The 17,808-nt window shown below is 39.7% G+C and overlaps 1 protein-coding gene across 2 annotated transcripts in view; it reads right to left on the bottom strand.

The window, feature by feature from the left end:
- The window catches only part of ankrd65 (ankyrin repeat domain 65), a 136,228-nt gene that overhangs the window by 46,377 nt on the left and 72,043 nt on the right, over positions 1-17,808 (bottom strand). For both annotated transcript variants that reach the window (XM_062965845.1, XM_062965846.1), the window contains exon 2: positions 11,745-11,883. The gene's annotated coding sequence lies outside the window, so the exon portion shown is untranslated. The remainder of the gene's footprint in view (positions 1-11,744; positions 11,884-17,808) is intronic.

Here is a 17,808-nt window from a genome sequence, read left to right as displayed (position 1 = left end):
GTATGTAATTTAAGATATGACTGTTCAACTCTGATTAAATCATTATTTTCATCTTCTTCAATGTAAATGTGCTTAGGTATCCTTTTAATGATAATAGAGTGAAATAATAAATGTAATAATAATAATAAATGCAGTAAAATAATACAAGTAATAATAAATAGAGTAAAATAATAAATGTATTAATAATAATAAAAATAGAGTAAAATAAATGTAAAAGTAACAACAATAATAGAGTAAAATAATAAATGTAATAATAATAATTAATAGAGAAAAATAATAAATATATCATATATATAGTAGAGTCTCACTTATCCAAGCCTCGCTTATCCAATGTTCTGGATTATCCAACACATTTTTGTAGTCAATGTTTTCAATACATTGTGATATTTTGGTGCTAAATTCATAAATACAGTAATTACTACATAGCATTAATGTGTAATGAACTACTTTTTCTGTCAAATTTGTTGTATAACATGAAGTTTTGGTGCTTAATTTGTAAAATCATAGCCTATTCTGATGTTTAATAGGCTTTTTCTTAATCTCTCCTTATTATCCAACATATTTGCTTATCCAACATTCTGCTGGCCCGTTTATGTTGGATAAGTGAGACTCTACTGTAATAATAAATAGAGTAAAATAATAAATGTATTAATAATAATTGATAGAGTAAAATAATAAATGTAACAATACCAATAATAATAGAGAAAAATAATAAATATACCATATATACTTGAGTATAAGCCGACCTGAATAAAAGCCCACCAGGACCCTCACCTGAGTTCAATCCTAAAAAAGGGCTAAAAACTAGGCTTATACTCGAGTATATACAGTAATTTTGTCACCACCATTTGTTTTCAAGTGCAGGCCAAGGTCTTTAGGCACAACACCCAGTGTGCCGATCACCACTGGGACCTCCTTGACTGGCTTGTACTAGAGTCTTTGCAGTTCGATCTTCAAATCCTCATATCGTGTAAGCATTTCCAGTTGCTTCTCATCAATCCTGCTGTTGCTTGGTATTGCATTATTATTATTATTGTTGTTGTTGTTGTTGTTGTTGTTGTTGTTGTTGTTGTTGTTGTTGTTGTTGTAGATGCTCAGTGAACCCGAACTCAAGCAACCAGCAACAAAATGGGTTCAATGTTGAAGAATCCTGGCATTTGTCATTGTACAAGCTTTCTAAGAGGCCTGGTTTCTCACCAAACTATATTTTCCATGATTCCATCGCATTACAGTGGTGTCAAACTGCATTAATTCTACCATGAAGATGCACTCTAAATGGTTTATGACTGTTGAGGATTTTTTGTTTGTTTTAACGAACAACCCTTTATTAATTCTGCTCAGAACATTTATACAGCCTGTCTTATTGCTGTTTTATCCCATGTTTAATTACTTCTCTGCTTGTCACACTTTTTCATTCCCATCCTGCTAATTCTTTTCTTGGAAAATGTCATTTTTTAATTGTATTTGTTTGATTAATACTCACTGCCTGCCATCTTGAAAAGCTTAATGAGATGTAAAGCAAGATCCAAAGTCTTTTAAGTTTTGAAATATATAAAAAGGGATAATATAATTACATTTCAGAGTCTTCAAAAAAGCCTTTCACGGATAAAGGTTTTTCCCCCCTCCTAAACAGAGTTCAAGCCACATCCCTGAATTGACAGGATTTATATAAATTTTCGATGTGTTGTCGAAGGTTTTCATGTCCAGAATCACTGGGTTGCTGTGAGTTTTCCGGGCTGTATGGCCATGTTCCAGAAGCATTCTCTCCTGATGTTTCACCCACATCTATGGGGGGCACCCTCAGAGATTGTGAGGTCTGTTGGAAACTAGGCAAGTGGGGTTTATATATCTGTGGTACAACATCCAGGGTGGACAATGATAATTTATGTATTTTTATCCTTTACAATTTTATCTTGTAAATTGCCTAGAGCATCTTGGATGGAGGGCGATTAATAATTAAATGATGATGATGATGATGATTTAAAAACTGATTCAGGGTATATCTTCGCTGTAGAATGAATGGAGCTTGGCACCGCTTTAACTACAGTAGAGTCTCACTTATCCAACACTCGCTTATCCAACGTTCTGGATTATCCAACGCATTTTTATAGTCAATGTTTTCAATAAATCATGATATTTTGGTGCTAAATTCGTAAATACAGTCATTACTACATAGCATTACTTTGTATTGAACTACTTTTTCTGCCAAATTTGTTGTATAACCTGATGTTTTGGTGCTTAATTTGTCAAATCATAACCTAATTTGATGTTTAATAGGCTTTTCCTTAATCCCTCCTTATTATCCAACATATTCGCTTATCCAACATTCTGCCGGCCCGTTTATGTTGGATAAGTGAGACTCTACTGTACCATGGATCACTCATTAAACACACCACTTGACCTTGGACAACTCACACTCTCTCAGCCTCTAAGGAAGTCAAAAGCAAACTTCTTTTTGAAGAAATAGGCGTAATGGGGCTGCCATAAGTCGGAAAGGCAACAATTATCCATACTGGTGTTGCCCGGGTTATTTAAAAAAGTCAATTTTTTAATTGTACAAAATGCATACGTTTGTAGGTGAACTACAACTCACATGCCAGATTAACGCCGAGAAATTCCCTCACCACTTAAAGTTTGTGAAGTTTGCTTTGGATACATAATTGGTGGGATTCAGTGTGCTCTCTGGCTGTAGGGTAAACTATAACTCCCACTACATGAAAAAGTCATTTTTAATTGTACAAAATGCATAAGGTTGTGGATGAACTATAACTGATATCATGCCAGGTTCACGCTGAGAAACTCCATCAGTCCTTAAAATTTGTTATGTTGGGCCGGTTTTCTCCGGATGCTTCATCGGTGGGGTTCAGTGTGCTCTCTGGCTGTAGAGCAAACTACAACTCCCAAATTCAAATTCCAAATTCCAAATTTATTTAATGCTTAGACCAGGGGTCCCCAAACTAAGGCCCAGGGGCCAGATGCGGCCCTCCGAGTTCATTTACCTGGCCCCCACCCTCAGTTTTATAATATAATATATTGTATATACATATAATATTGATAATAATATTATAATGTAATACAATATAACACTAATAATAATACCATATAATAATAATTAATTATATATTCTATATTACATATAATATTACTAATAATATTACAGTATAGTGGTATAGTTCATTATAGTAATATATAATGCTAATATTGTGCTATGCTAATAATATAATATATTGTATGTACATATAATTTGTAAACCACTCTGAGTCCCCTTTGGGGTGAGAAGGGTGTGATACAAATGTAGTAAATAAATGCAGTAAATAAATGAATAATAAATAAATAAATTTTAGACTTAGGCTCGCCCAAAGTCTGAAATGACTTGAAGGAACACAACAACAACAACAACAACAACAACAACAACAACAACAACAACAAGCCTAATTAACTTGACTATCTCATTGGCCAGAAGCAGGAGCACACTTCCCATTGAAATCCTGATAAATGTATGTTGGTTAAAATTGTTTTTATTTTTAAATAATGTATTGTTCTTTCATTGTTCTTCTTCTTGTTGTTGTTTTTGCACTACAAATAAGACATGTGCAGTGTGCATTGGAATTTGTTGAATTTTATTTTCAAATGATAATCCGGTCCCTCAACAGTCTGAAGGATTGTGGACCGGCCCTCAGATTAAAAAGTTTGAGGACCCCTGGCTTAGACCATAGGTCTTTCGCATGCAAGACAAACAAATACACAAAAGCCAGACCATCAAATACAATATAAAACATGACATTAAAACCCTATATAAATCATTAAAACATTAAAATGCTGCAAATATCAATGTCAGGATATGCCCTTCAAATACTACATATTTCATGGATTAGCACCAACATAATTAAAAACAAGATAAAACCAAGTAAGTTCAGCATTATTAAAACCCGAGCAGGGAACACATTGGATATAAAAAAACCACTATTAGTTAAAAGCATCCCCAGAATACTCTGGTTTCTCTTCAGATCGTCTTCTGAGTAGCTGTTTGTGGAAATGGACACCCCAGGCACATACACACATACATATTTTCATTTTTATTATGTGTATAGATTACTAGCTGATAAATATAGCATGAGATAATTATGTGGCATTTTCTACAAACAAATATGACCTGCAATTGCAGTACATTCAAGTCCTTCCCCTCCCAAACATGAAGAAATGTGGGCTTTTGTACAAATTCACCAAAAATGACTGAAAACATTGTGTTAATTGTATTTATCGTTAAGTTCTCAGGACATTAGAAATACTACTGGGAGCCAACCCGGGGAAAACAAATAATAATTCCACTAGTAGAAGGAAACTGTAATAAGACAGCACCATGTGAGTTTTATTAGTCTGGAAATTGTAAAATACAAAGAACAGTTATTTTAAAAATAGGTGTAGGAAAATGTTATTGCTATTATGAAAAAATCCAAATTTTTACTGCTTGGAAATCATGGCATCAGACCACAATGTGGCATGAAGCAGCCAGGCTTTGAAGCTGCAAGGCTAGTCAATGCTAATTGGTGGCTAATTGGAACATTCATTCACACTAGCCTCAAACAGAGAAGTGTTCTTTCTTCCACCCTGGACATCATTCCACAGATACAGTAGAGTTTCACTTATCCAAGTCTCACTTATCTAAGGTTCTGGTTTATCCAATGTATGTTTTCAATATATCGTGATATTTTGGTGCTAAATTCACCAATACAGTAATTACAACATAACATTACTGCGTATTGAACTACCTTTTTCGTCAAATTTGTTGTTTTGGTGCTTAATTTGTCAAATCATAACCTAATTTGATGTTTAATAGGCTTTTCCTCAATCCCTCATTATCCAACATATTCACTTATCCAACGTTCTGCTGGCCCGTTTAGCTTGGATAAGTGAGACTCTACTGTATATAAATTCCACTTGCCTAGTTTCTAACAGACCTCACAACCTCTGAGGATGCCTGCCATAGATATGGGTGAAACGTCAGGAGAGAATGCTTCTGGGACACGGCCAGACAGCCTGGAAAACTCACAGCAACCCAGTGTGGCATTTTCCTTCAAATCCTTGGATTTGGGGAAGAGAAAGCTAAAGTTCTTGTTAAAGTACAACTTTGATCACTGTATAGCATTGAGCCATGGCAATTAAAGTACAGTAGAGTCTCACTTATCCAAGCTAAACAGACCAGCAGAAGCTTGGATAAGCGAATATCTTGGATAATAAGGAGGAATTAAGGAAAAGCCTATTAAATTTCAAATTAGGTTATTTTACAAATTAAGCACAAAAACATCATGTAAAATTATAACCTATTTTGATGTTTAATAGGCTTTTCCTTAATGCCTCCTTATTAACCAACATATTCGCTTATCCAACATTCTGCTGGCCCATTTATGTTGGATAAGCGAGACTCTACTGTAATTGAGGTTTATATATCTGTGAAATAATGTCCAGGGTGGGAGAAATAACGCATGTCTGTGAATGTTGCCATCAGCCACCTTGATTAGCATTGATTGGCCTTGCAGCGTCAAAGTCTGTCTGCCTGGGGGAATCCTTTGTGGGAAGGTGTTAGCTGGCCCTGACTGCTTCCTGTCTGGAATTCCTGTTTCCTCAGTATTGTTTTTTTTTTTTTAATTTACTGTCCTGATTTTAGAATTTTTTAACTACTGTAGAGTCTCACTTATCCAAGCTAAACGGGCTGGCAGAAGCTTGGATAAGCGAGTATCTTGGATAATGAGGAGGGATTAAGGAAACGCCTATGAAACTTCAAATTAGGTTATGATTTTACAAATTAAGCACCAAAACATCATGTTAGACAACAAATTTGACAGAAAAAAGTAGTTCAATAGGCAGTAATGCTATGTAGTAATTACTGTATTTATGAATCTAGCACCAAAATATCACGATGTATTGAAAACATTGACTACAAAAATGCGTTGGATAATCCAGAACGTTGGATAAGCGAATGTTGGATAAGTGAGACTCTTCTGTAATTGTATTTATCGTTAAGTTCTCAGGACATTAGAAATACTACTGGGAGCCAACGCAGGAAAAACAAAAAATAATTCCACTAGTAGAAGGAAACTGTAATAATACGACAGCACCATGTGAGTTTTATTCGTCTGGTAATTATAAAATACAAAGAACAGTTATTTTAAAAATAGGTGTAGGAAAATGTTATTGCTATGATGAAAAAAATCCAAATTTTTACTGCTTGGAAATCATGGCATCAGACAACAATGTGGCATGAAGCAGCCAGGCTTTGAAGCTGCAAGGCTAGTCAATGCTAATTGGTGGCCAGTCCCACTCCTTTGACTGCAATGTAATAACTTCTTCCTTGGACATTAATGAACACAGAGGTTCTTATCTTTGCCAAGTAATGCAATGCAGGCACTTGGATTAAATGGCATTTTGTGCACTGCTCCTGCAAGATGGGACAGAGACCTGCAAATGGATTGTGTGATGACCTTATTGAGAGTGGGAGAGAGAGATCTGAGTATGAAAGGATTTCCAAACACACTTTGCCATTAGTCACTGGGAGCGTGCTGCCAGGATCCGAGTTCGAGAGAGCGCTCCCCGGTTACTCAGAGGTTATTCAGGGCAGAGGAGAGACGGAAGGAAGGGGCTGCGGTTAGGAAAAGGAAGCCACCCGGAGATGAGCTGGCCCTGACTTCACTGTTGTTTTTCTCTGGATTGGCAAATTAAAACAACATGCGCTTCCTTTGCCTTTGGAGCCGGGGTGGCTCAAGATATGTTGCTGCCTGGGGACCAGGAAAGAGCCAATGGGATTGGCAATTGGGTCTGAGTTCAAAACTGGTTAAACAAAGACAATTCCATGTGTTGTGGAAGGCTTTCATGGCCGGACTTTCATGTTTTGCGGGCTGTATGGCCATGTTCTAGAAGCATTCTCTCCTGACGTTTCGCCCACATCTATGGCAGGCATCCTCAGAGGTTGTGAGGAATATATGTCCATGTTCCAGAAGTATTCTCTCCTGACGTTTCACCCACATCTATGGCAGGCATCTTCAGAGGTTGTGAGGAATATATGTCCATGTTCCAGAAGCATTCTCTCCTGATGTTTCACCCACATCTATGGCAGGCATCCTCAGAGGTTGTGAGGAATATATGTCCATGTTCCAGAAGCATTCTCTCCTGATGTTTCACCCACATCTATGGCAGGCATCCTCAGAGGTTGTGAGGAATATATGTCCATGTTCCAGAAGCATTATCTCCTGACGTTTCGCCCACATCTATGGCAGGCATCCTCAGAGGTTGTGAGGAATATATGTCCATGTTCCAGAAGTATTATCTCCTGACGTTTCGCCCACATCTATGGCAGGCATCCTCAGAGGTTGTGAGGAATATATACAAACCATACAACCAAAGACAATTCCCTTCCTATCTTCTGTGAGGCTTCAGTCGGAGGTTGAAGAGCAAAGCGAATTGGGGAACCCACCCTCTAGGTCCGAATTTGAAAGTTATCCAAGTCCTGAGCCTTGGCCTTGGAATGTGCACAGCACCTTGGATAGCTCTCCTCAAGTTCAAAGTAAAACCCAGGGCGGACTTATCACCACCAGCACAGTGGATTATCAGAACCATCAGAACCGTTTGACAGTGGACTCTTAATCTTTAAATGGGCGTCTTTCCAGAGTGCTTTAGTTGTATATTCCTGCTTGGGGACAGCTAGTCTAGATGCCCTTTGGGGTCCCACCCAACTCCATGGTTGGAAATGATGGATTGATTGGTATATTGCAATAGCCAAAGTGCATCATTAGCCATCAATAGTTAAAGTGCATATAAATACTGTAAATACTGTAAATAAACAAATAAATTTCATCTTTTGTATCTTTCAAAGCCAGGCTTTGAAGCTGCAAGGCCATTCAATGATAATCAAGCTGGCCAATTGCGACATTCACACTTGCCTTCAACAGATAAGAGTTCTTTCTCTCACCCTGGACATTATTCCACAGATATAGTAACAATAAACAATAGTTTTCAACAGATCTCACAATTTCTTTTTTTGTGATTTTAATATATATATATTTATTAATTTATCAATCCAAATGTACAAGCTCACATTTTCCTCATTCTACAATATCTCAAACACATCACGTTGCATACAATCCAACAACAACAACAACAAAATCAAAAACATCCCCAAGCATATTTCCCATCAGTCTTTTAACTTTTCCATTACAACTTCACTATACATCTCTCCACTACACACCCTTCATCTACCTATACATGCTTTATTTTCAATATTATTATTATTAATTTATAATTCAAAATGTATAAGTATACATTCTTTCCTCATTTTACAGTATCCCAGACATATCACACTGTATGCAATCCAACAATAAAGAAAAATCAGAATCAAAACATCTTTATGCATATTTCTTATCAGTTTTAGACTTTTCCATTACAACTTTACTACACATCTCCCTACTACACCTTTTTATCTACTTCTACATGTTTTATTTATTTATTATTATTATTATCGTTATAATTTCTGAGGATGCCTGCCATCAATGTGGGTGAAACGTCAGGAGGGAATGCTTCTGGAACATGGCCATACAGCCCGGAAAATATGAAAGCCCAGCCATGAAAGCCTTCGACAACACACGGAATTGTCTTTGTTTAACCAGTTTTGAACTCAGACCCAATTGCCAATCCCATTGTCTCTTTCCTGGTCCTCACAGCAACCCAGTACATCCTTTCTATTTGAGTGTGGGATCACATATAATACAGTCGGTCTTCCACATTAGTGAGACTGACACACTGTGAGCCAATTTTGTAGGCGTTAAAACACTTTTGGTGAGGACAAGGACTGGAAAAGGACCCTGCAGGCTTTTCGCTATTTAGCTCCCACTTGCTGCCTATTCAGCATCCTATGCCCCTTCTCCAGCCAATCAGGAATCTCAGCATCCCATAAAAACTGTACAGCAAGGTCACAAAGCCAAGTCAGATGAGGACACCACATTCTCGCCTTGACTCTGCATGTGAAGTAGATAATAATATGCATTGAAACAAATTGTAAACGGATTTCACTGCATGCCTTAAGACACCTCTATATACACTCAAAGAAGGGGCGCCACTATAATAAGGGACATCTGCCAATCCTATAAGAGGCCTATTTTCTGGCCCTCAAATAAGAGACACCTTTTATAATAAGGGGCATCTGACAACCCTAATAAGGGACTGATCTTGTGGCCCTAAAATCAGGGGCACCATTTATAACAGTGGTCCCCAAGAACTAAAATACGGTCCGCGGCCTCACCGTTACTACACCGTTGCAACAAGAGCAACTGGTCTCATGAACCCTCTTATAGTGTTGAGACAATGGAGATGTCAGGAGGGGAGAGGCTGACTACTCAAAGGTGAGACAATAAGCCTCCTGATTGCTGCTTCTCCTCCTCCCCGAGCGAAACCGTTCCATGTGGTGCCATGAACCCTCTTATAGTGTTGAGACAATAGAGATGTCAGGAGGGGAGAGGTTGACTACTCAAAGGTGAGACAATAAGCCTCCTGACTGCTGCTTCTCCTCCTCACCGAGCGAAACCGTTCCATGTAGCACCTGGAAGTGGGTGGCGCTTTGGTGTCTTCGTTTTTAGGCCTGTTCCTGGGATTACTTGGGTGCTGATTCAAAATATTGCATTGAATAGACCACATCAGCTCTAGATTATCAAATATGATTTTCTGTGGCAATGGAGATGTCAGGAGGGGAGAAGCTGACTACTCAAAGGTGAGACAATAAGCCTCCTGACTGCTGCTTCTCCTCCTCACCGAGCGAAACCGTTCCATGTAGCGCCTGGAAGCGGGTGGCGCTTTGGTGTCTTCGTTTTTAGGCCTGTTCCTGGGATCACTTGGGGTGCTGATTCAGAATATTGCATTGAATAGACAACATCAGCTCTAGATTATTAAATATAGTTTTATGTGGACGAACAGATGGCGACTACTGGATGGTATAGATTATGTATCAGAAACTAGAACTGATGTGGTCTATCCAATGCAATTTTCTGAATCAGCATTCCAAATAACCAAACTGAATCTAAAGGTGACCAAAAACTGATTCGTAACCCTTTTAGTACTAATGTTGGAGAGTGGTCCCTGGTCAATGCGGTGCCTGCTCAAGTGGTCCCTGGTCAAAAAAAAAGTTGGGTACAACTGGGGGTGGCGACAGCCGACAGGAAGCTCTGGCATGGGCTGGTCCATGAGGTCACGAAGAGTCGGAAGCGACTGAACGAATAAACAAAACCACTGCTTTATAATAAAAAGCACTTTCCTATGCCTATAAGGGACCTATCTTCTGGCCCTCGAATAAGGGGCACCTTTTATTATTATTATTATTATTATTATTATTATTATTATTATTATTATTATTAAGTCCTAGACACTGGGAAAGTGTTTGACTTGTGATTTTGTGATACAAAATCCTGCATATCTATCTTGTTTGCTGTGTCATACAATATAATAATAATAATAATAATAATAATAATAATAATAATAATAATAATAATATTTTTATAATAATGGGGGCCCTGATGGCACAGTGTGTTAAAGCGCTGAGCTGCTGAACTTGCGGGCCAAAAGGTGCCAGGTTCAAATCCTGGGAGCGGAATGAGCACCCGCTGTTAGCCCCAGCTCCTATTTTCGGACCTAGCAGTTCAAAAACATGCAAATGTGAATAGATCAATAGGTACTGATTCTACGGGAAAGTAACAGCGTTCCATGTGGTCATGCTGGCCACATGACCTTGGAGGTGTCTATGGACAATGCCGGCTCTTTGGCTTAGAAATGGAGATGAGCACCAATCCCTAGAGTCGGTCCCGACTGGACTTAACGTTTACCTTTATAATAAGGGGCAGTTGCCATTGCCACCAGGGACCAATCTTCCAGCTATCAAATAAGTGTTGCCTCTTATAATAAGGGCACCTCCCAATTCAATAAGGAACCATTATTGTAAACCCCAAATAAGAAGCATCTGTTATAATAAGGGCACCCACAAGTCCTATGAGGAACCAACCTTTTGGGCCTCAAATAAAGGAAACTTCTATAATAAGCAACTCCTGGCGTGTGTTCCTATTTCACATGGAAGAATTCATGCTCCAGCAGTTCTCCCAAATCTGCAGTGCTGAGTTGCTCTTTTGCATGTCAATCCAGCCTCTGGTTTCTTTGCAATGCAGGAAGGAAGCAGAAAGATGCAAGGCAGAGATTCCCTCCTTTCCCTCCCTCTCCTTTTTTTTCATCTTTTGCTGCAAGGGAATGCCCTCCAATGCACACTCCTTCTGCAGCAAAGAGGAGGGAGAAAAAAAACTCTCTGCAGCTCTATATGTCCTCCTTCCCCCAGAGTTCTGCAGCAAGACTGCATCAGAGGAAGAAAAAAAAAAAGAGAGGGAGGTAGGCATGCAATGCAGCCTCCTAATTTCACATGCAAAACCCCAAGCATCTATATATATATGTACGGACACACACACACTTGCGAGCTTTAATGTCTTTCCCCATTTTCCCCATGATAGAAGCAGACAGAGCAAAGGGAAAGCACCGGTCAGATAAGCTAGACATTTAGACAGGTTAAAGTTGGAGATGGGGAAAATAGATAGATATGTCAGTTAGGAAGATTCATTTCTAAGGAGGAGAGGATACACTTTTCTAAATAATTCTAATTCATTGCATCCAAGTTAGCTGAAACTTGCTCACTCTACACACACCCACAAAGACATATTGGAAGTTACCTGCTTTGGTGATGCAGTTCATGGCTCTCTCCTGGAATGATGCTTTTTCAAAAGTTACCCTGGCTTTGAGCTTTGGTCAGGAGGCTGGACCTGGACTGAGTTCCTTTCACCGATAGGAGACCGGAGGAGGTTTCAGGAGCTGTTTAAAAGGAGAAAGAGAAAGGAAGGGGGGGGGAGCGAGATGGGTGGGTGGAGAAAAGGACATTTAATATATTTAATCTCGTACTTTGCAAGAAAGCAGTCTTCCCATCAAAGGCATCGAATGACCCAGACATAGGCAGCCTCTTTATTTTTGGAAAGAGAAAGCCAGATCATTCCTCCTTCAACCAGACACACAAACCTCTATCCATCCATCACAGTTTGAGAGCAATGGTGCAGTTTAGATTGTAAGGTCATTGAGGCAGAGACTCTGCTTCTGAGTGAGCATGCACATGTTGAGAAAAATTAAACTCATAGGATAATGGCATCTATTCCAACCCTCAGCTATGAAGAATCCATTGCAAAAGCACTTGGAAGGTGAGCTCTGATCTCGGTTTTAAACCCTCCACTGAAGGAAAGCCTTTATTATTATCTTGTAAATCGCCTAGAGCATCGTGGATGGAGGGCGATAAATAAGTAATTAAATTATGATGATGATGATGATGATTAAGTAAAAAGTTCTTCCTCGCCCATAGTTGGACTCTCTTATCTTTGGAATCCATTACTTTTGGTCAAGTAAATACCAACATAATTGTATGTTAGGTTCTCATCACCTATTATCCCTGCAAATACCTTGCAAAGGCATTTGACACAGCGAACTACAGTTCTCATTGGACCATCCTCCAAAAAATTAGATGCCCTGACAAATTTAATAATAATAATAATAATAATAATAATAATAATAATAATTCCTTGACAAAATTGAAGGAAAAGCTGATAAGGAGAAGACCTGGCTCTGGCTCACAAATGGGACCCTGAAGAAGGAGACAGAAGGCCTGATCCTTGCAGCCCAGGAGCAAGACATCAGGACAAAGGCAATTCAGGCCAAGATCGAAAAATCAGCTGATGACCCAAAATGCAGACTGTGCAAGGAAGCTGACGAAACCATGGATCATATCCTCAGCTGCTGTAAGAAAATTGCACAGACAGACTACAAACAGAGGCACAACTGTGTGGCCCAAATGATCCATTGGAACTTATGCCTCAAGTACCACCTCCCAGCAGCAAAGAACTGGTGGGATCACAAACCAGCAAAGGTCGTGGAAAATGAACACGCAAAGATACTGTGGGACTTCTGAATCCAGACTGACAAAGTTCTGGAACACAACACACCAGACATCACAGTTGTGGAAAAGAAAAAGGTTTGGATCATTGATGTTGCCATCCCAGGTGACAGTCGTATTGACGAAAAACAACAGGAAAAACTCAGCCGCTATCAGGACCTCAAGATTGAACTTCAAAGACTATGGCAGAAACCAGTGCAGGTGGTCCCAGTGGTGATGGGCACATTAGGTGCCATGCCAAAAGATCTCAGCCGGCATTTGGAAACAATAGACATTGACAAAATTATGATCTGCCAGCTGCAAAAGGCCACCCTGCTGGGATCTGCGCGCATCATCTGAAAATACATCACACAGTCCTAGACACTTGGGAAGTGTTCGACTTGTGATTTTGTGATATGAAATCCAGCATGTCTATCTTGTTTGCTGTGTCATAATAAAATAATAACTTTATTTTTGTACCCCGCCCCATCTCCCCGGAGGGACTCGGAGCGGCTTACATGGGGCCATGCCCGACAACAATACAACAGCAGCAATAAAACAATAAAACAAATATTGAGAATAAAACGAATGTCGCATCAATAAAACATCAACATCAGTAAACAGTCATAAAAGTCGGCATACAGCATAAAATGATGAAAAACGGGAAGGCTAAAAACACGGAAGATCCTGTGACTCCTCCACGATGGCAACAGTCTTGGACTGCAATGGCTCCCAAAGTGACCCATTTAAGGTGGAATCAGATGTCAAACAGGGATATGTTTAGTAAGTTAAGTAGTAAGTAAGTAACAGGAAGAGGAATGGTTTATAATTTACCATTCCTGTTTCCATACTACAAGAATGATAAGTGATGGGACCCCCACATACAGGTACACTGTTATTATTGATATTATTTTATTATGACACAGCAAACAAGATAGATATGCTGGATTTCTTGTCACAAAACCACAAGTCGAACCCTTCCCAAGTGTCTAGGACTGTGTGATGTATTTTCGGATGATGCGCGCAGATCCCAGTAGGGTGGCCTTTTGCAGTTGGCAGATCGTGATTTTGTCAATGTCTATTGTTTCCAAATGCCGGCTGAGATCTTTTGGCATGGTACCCAATGCACCGATCACCACTGGGACCACCTGCACTGGTTTCTGCCATAGTCTTTGAAGTTCAATCTTGAGGTCCTGATAGTGGCTGAGTTTTTCCTGTTGTTTTTCGTCAATGCAACTGTCACCTGCGATTATTATTATTTTATTGTATGACACAGCAAACAAGATAGACATGCTGGATTTCATATCACAAAATTACAAGTCGAACACTTCCCAAGTGTCTAGGACTGTGTGATGTATTATTGTTGTTGTTGTTGTTGTTGTTGTTGTTATGATGTGCCTTCAGATCATTTCTGACCTGAAGGCCGCCTATCACAGGGTTTTCCTGGCAAGATTTATTCAGAAGGTGCTTGTTGTTGCCTTCCTCTGAGGCTGAGGGAGTGTGACTTGCCTAAGGTCAACCACTGGGTTTCCATGGCAAGCAAGGATTTGAACCCAATGCTCAAACTAAACCCCTTTGCTGTCTCTAAAAATGCTCTCCAGGGTGCTGAAGGAGTCACAGCCAAAGAGACAAATGTAGAGTTCACCTTTACAGTTCAGACTAAAATCCAAATGAACTTCATCATCAAAGTGGCACAAGAATGATCCATTTCCTGAAAAGATTCCTTGCCTGGATCAATGGGTGTTAAGCAACTCGTTGGGCATTTTCTAGGTCTCCCATGATATGCTTCTTTAAGAAATAATTCATTCAAATAGAGTTCACGGTTATCCTCAGTTTCATATTTCCACCGTATGTCCAGGAATGTCTCATAGCGTATTTTTGTCTAAACAGACTCACTGTGTAGTGAATGCAGCAGCTTCAAATTTAATTATTTGCAGTGCGTATTTTTGATTTGCAGCTCCAGCGGTGAAGCGGCATTGACAGAAGCCCTACTTGTGGGGAGAAAGAGGCAACGAAGGGCACCAACACTGTCATTTCTAGTGCATTTCTTGCTGAGCAAGTTGTCCGTCAGCCGGGAGGCAGGTGAGGTGTTTTAATGTGTTCCCTCTGCAACTCTTCCCGCTTTGCGTGCTGCAGTTTCCCCATCCCATCTTCGGATCTGCTGCAAGTGCATTGCAGCGCACTGCAGCAGACGGAGAAGAAAGACATCTCAGGCCCCTTGGCACGCTCCACGTCCTCGCTCAGCCAGGTGCAATGCTCTTGCCGGCCCCAAAGTTTTCTATAAAAGCAAATCAAAGGAGGTTGGAAAAAGATAAAAGGCAAAGGGAGGGGATGGAAAAGGTGGAAGACCATCTGAGTTTGGGAAAAGCTGCAGGGCTTTTGAACTCAGGGAGGAAACCTAGAATCCAAATAGAATTAATTCGATCATACTCATAACACCAGAACCCATTTTATTTAAGGCCTGAATAAGTCCTTTGGGTTTTGGACTTGATATAATAGGCCAAGTCTTTCCTTAAGTGTCTCTCTGACACTTGTCCATGCACTTTACTAATAATGCCTTGAAATTGTGTATTTTATATGCCCAACCCCTTTTTATCTATAGTGGTTGATGTTTGTATCATTACATTTATTCTTGGTTATTATGGGTTATGTTTTAATTGATTTTATTTGACTGCTGTATCATTGTTTTTAGCCTTAGATACTTGTTTGTAACTGTTATATTTTGTTTTTGTTCTGGGCTTGGCCCCATGTTAGCCGCCCCGAGTCCCTTCGCGGAGATGGTGGCAGGATAGAAAAATAAAGTATTATTATTATTATTATTATTATTATTATTATTATTATTGACACAACAACACAGCAAACAAGATAGATATGCTGGATTTCGTATCACAAAATCACAAGTTAAACACTTCCGCAGCGTTTAGGACTGTGTGATGTATTTTCGGATGATGCGCGCAGATCCCAGTCGGGTGGCCTTTATTATTTTATGATGACACAGCAAACAAGATAGATATGCTGGATTTCATATCACAAAATCACAAGTCAAACACTTCCCAAGTATCTAGGACTGTGTGATGTATTTTCGGATGATGCGTGCAGATCCCAGTAGGGTGGCCTTTTGCAGTTGGCAGATCGTCATTTTGTCAATGTCTATTGTTTCGAAATGCCGGCTGAGATCTTTTGGCACGGCATCCAGTGTGCCCATCACCACCGGGACCACCTGCACTGGTTTCTGCCAGAGTCTTTGAAGTTCAATCTTGAGGTCCTGATAGCGGCTGAGTTTTTCCTGTTGTTTTTCATCAATGCGACTGTCACCTGGGATGGCAACATCAATGATCCAAACCTTGTTCTTTTCCACAACTGTGATGTCTGGTGTGTTGTGTTCCAGAACTTTGTCAGTCTGGATTTGGAAGTCCCACAGTATCTTTGTGTGCTCATTTTCCAATACTTTTGCAGGTTTGTGATCCCACCAGTTCTTTACTGCTGGGAGGTGGTGCTTGAGGCATAAGTTCCAATGAATCATTTGGGACACAGAGTTGTGCCTCTGTTTGTAGTCTGTCTGTGCAATTTTCTTACAGCAGCTGAGGATGTGATCAATGGTTTCGTTGGTTTCCTTGCAGAGTCTGCATTTTGGGTCATCAGCTGATTTTTCGATCTTGGCCTGAATTGCCTTTGCCCTGATGGCTTGCTCCTGGGCTGCAAGGATCAGGCCTTCAGTCTCCTTCTTCAGGGTCCCATTTGTGAGCCAGAGCCAGGTCTATTATTATTATTATTATTATTATTATTATTATTATTAATTGCCTTTGTTCTGATGGCTTGCTCCTGGGCTGCAAGGATCAGGCCTTCTGTCGCCTTCTTCAGGGTCCCATTCGTGAGCCAGAGCCAGGTCTTCTCCTTATCAGCTTTTCCTTCAATTTTGTCAAGGAACTTTCCATGCAATGTTTTGTTGTGCCAGCTGTCAGCTCTAGTTTGTAGTGCAGTTTTCTGGTACTGGTTTTTTGTCTGCTGTGCTTTGAGGAGTTTCTGATTTTATTATTATATTATACTATTATTATTATTATTATTATTATTATTATTATTATTATTATGGCAGAGATGTGGAAGAATATACCCAAACAGATTGCAGCTCCCCTCATCCTGCTGTCAAGGGTTGCTGGGAAACGCATTCCAACTTCCATAGGGACACCATAGGGATACGGGAGCCAAAAAAGCCAATGGGATTTTAGCCTGCATAAAAAGGAGTCTAGTGCCTAGATCCAAGGAAATCATGCTCCCCTTGGTCAGACCACACCTGGAATCACACTGTGTCCAGTTCTGGGCATCACAATTGAAGGGAGAGGTGGACAAGCTGGAATGTGTCCAGAGAAGGGTGACTCAAAGGATCAAAGGTCTAGAGAACAAGCCCTATGAGGAGCGGCTTGAAGAGTTAGGCATGTTTAGCCTGCAAAAGAGAAGGCTGAGAGGAGGCATGATGAGGGCCATGGATCAAGGTGTGAGGGGAAGGAAGTCATAGGGAGGAGGGAACAAGCTTGTTTTCTGCTGCCCTGGAGACTAGAATGAGGAGAAATTTCCAAATTTATACAATATATTGAAAACATTGACTACAAAAATGGCTTGGATAATCCAGAGGCTTGGATAAGTGAGACTCTACTGTATATGTGTATATATACACATATATATATATATACACACACACACATATATATACAATATATATTTATAAATTATTGTATATTACATTGTGTATATATGTTGTGCCCCATCCTGAGTCTCCTTTGGAGTGAGAAGGGGGGAATATAATTGTTTTAAATAAATAAATAAAT

Source organism: Anolis carolinensis, unplaced genomic scaffold (genome assembly GCF_035594765.1).
Source record: "Anolis carolinensis isolate JA03-04 unplaced genomic scaffold, rAnoCar3.1.pri scaffold_15, whole genome shotgun sequence".
Lineage (NCBI taxonomy): Eukaryota > Metazoa > Chordata > Lepidosauria > Squamata > Dactyloidae > Anolis > Anolis carolinensis.
This window is presented reverse-complemented; position numbering and strand designations above follow the sequence as displayed.